Source organism: Kryptolebias marmoratus, linkage group LG14, assembly GCF_001649575.2.
Source record: "Kryptolebias marmoratus isolate JLee-2015 linkage group LG14, ASM164957v2, whole genome shotgun sequence".
NCBI lineage: Eukaryota > Metazoa > Chordata > Actinopteri > Cyprinodontiformes > Rivulidae > Kryptolebias > Kryptolebias marmoratus.
Genome location: NC_051443.1, coordinates 26,453,200 through 26,455,599, shown reverse-complemented (window position 1 = coordinate 26,455,599; position 2,400 = coordinate 26,453,200).

Sequence of the window (2,400 nt, the reverse complement as noted above, 5' to 3'; positions counted from 1 at the left end):
TCTCTGTCTGTTCTGCAAACTGAGGGAACGTCTTGTCTTGTGATCTTGATCTTTACTTGTTTCTTGATTTCTATTTGGTTTTAGTTGATCCTTTGATCAGCAGTAACGTTCTAGGATTATTTATAGTTATGTTTTAGGTTCAGACTGTATCCGGTTCTGACAGACGGAGGCTGTGAGGTCGGCGCCGACAGGTTGGACTTCCTGCAGGTCGGGTCTCCAGTCAAACAACAAACAGACTGAAAGAATCAGACCAGAACTCAGTTTAACACGGGTCGGGTCGGGTGGTGTGTGTGTGTGTGTGTGTGTGTGTGTGTGTTGGGGGGTGGGGGTGTTGATGTGAAACAACATGAAAGCTAAAATAACAAACTGAGTTATTTCAGCTTGTTCTGTGGTTCTCACTGGCTTTGTTACCGAGTCATGAATCAGAACAAGGTCCAGCTGAAAACAAAAACAAAGTTCTGCAGCTCTGGATGTGTTTGGATGTGTTTGGAAGAGTCCAGAAAACTCATCACAGTACCAGTGAGAAAAAAATTAATATCCAAAGGACTGCAATAAACCGTAGAACAGAACCAGTTTTCATGTTCTGCTGGTTCTGTTCTGTTCTTTGACTTTCCTCTTTGGTCCTGCAAGAAAAATCCAGAATCACTCATTTAGGTGTAAAGATGGACCCGAGCCTTAAACGGACCCACTCTGTGGTTAGGTCCTCGTTCTTCCAGTGTCTAAACAACAGCTGGAGACTCTGATCCATGCACATCTGGAAGAGTCAGCCAGGCCTCCCTCTGTCGTCTCCAGCTGCTACAGAACAGAGAACATGACTCTGGCTTCCTGTTCAGTTTAAACTTCTTTTATTTGTTTTAAATGGCCTTAATGGCCTGTCCCTTCCTATTAGTCTGAGCTGCTGCGACTGTCCTGAAGACATTTTATAAATCCAGAGGACAGTCTCTGTGCTTCTGGCTCTGAGAACGTGGAATGAGTTGCTGCTGCAGGTCAGGCAGCCGCCATCTTTGGCTGTTTTTAAAAACACGTTTTTTCTCCTTGGTTTTAACCCAGAGTGAGTTATGGTATGTGTTTTAATCTTTACCCTTTTAACCTCTACTATACTTCATTTATATACTATTCTTCATTTAAATACCATTACATTTATATACTGTAATACAGTTTCTGTAGCTCCTTTCTATCACCTCAGAGCTGTTTTATTGTTTTACTGCTGATCTTTTTTACATTGTTATTGTACAACACTTCAGCTGTTCTGTTGTTAAGTGCTTTAGGAATAAAATGGCCGGTGTTCCTATATTTGGTGGATCCATCTGAACCAGGTGTGGCCTCGACGCCACACCTGGTTCAGATGGTTGATGACAGGAGACAAAGTGAGGCAAATGTGGGATTATGACAATATATAATATATATCAATAATATGACACATCACAGGGTTCTCTGATCCGAACTCCACCTGACCGACCCAGACGGGTCAAGGTGAGGGCTTCACCTGTCCTCAGGTAAAGAGAGCATCCTCAAACAGGCTGGACCAGTTGGAACCAGTTTGGACCGGTTAGGGTTCATTGTTTCAGAGGAGCTGAGGGAGCGGTTCAGGAACCCAAGGCCGTCATGGCCGACAGCGGCCGTCAGCTGACGCTTCGTATCACTTTATTATTCTCAGGTTTTTATCAGTCCTTCCTGCTGAAGGTTAGCTGTTCTACAGGTTAGTACCTCAGAGTACTACAGGGTACATCAGAGTACTACTGGGTACCACAGAGTACATCAGAGTACCTCAGAGTACTACAGACTACCACAGAGTACTACAGGGTACCACAGAGTACATTAGAGTACTACAGAGTACTACAGGGTACCACAGAGTACATCAGAGTACTACAGAGTAACACAGAGTACTACAGAGAACTACAGAGTACATCAGAGTACTACAGAGTAACACAGAGTACTACAGAGTAAATCAGAGTACTACAGACTACCACAGAGTACATCAGATTACTACAAAGTACCTCATAGTACCACAGAGTACTACAGAGTACATCAGAGTACATCAGAGAACCACAGAGAACTACAGAGTACATCAGAGTACTACAGAGTAACACAGAGTACATCAGAGTACTACAGAGTACATCAGAGTACTACAGAGTAACACAGAGTACATCAGAGTACATCAGAATACCTCTGAGTACTACAGACTACCACAGAGTACATCAGAGTACCTCAGACTACCACAGAGTACTACAGACTACCACAGAGTACATCAGATTACTACAGAGTACCTCATAGTACCACAGAGTACTACAGACGTCCTCAGAGTAGTACAGCGTACCACAGAGTACCTCAGAGTACTACAGAGTAGTACAGTTCTGGACCGGGTCCAGTTGTTGATTCCCCCCCCCTCCCCCCCTCCCC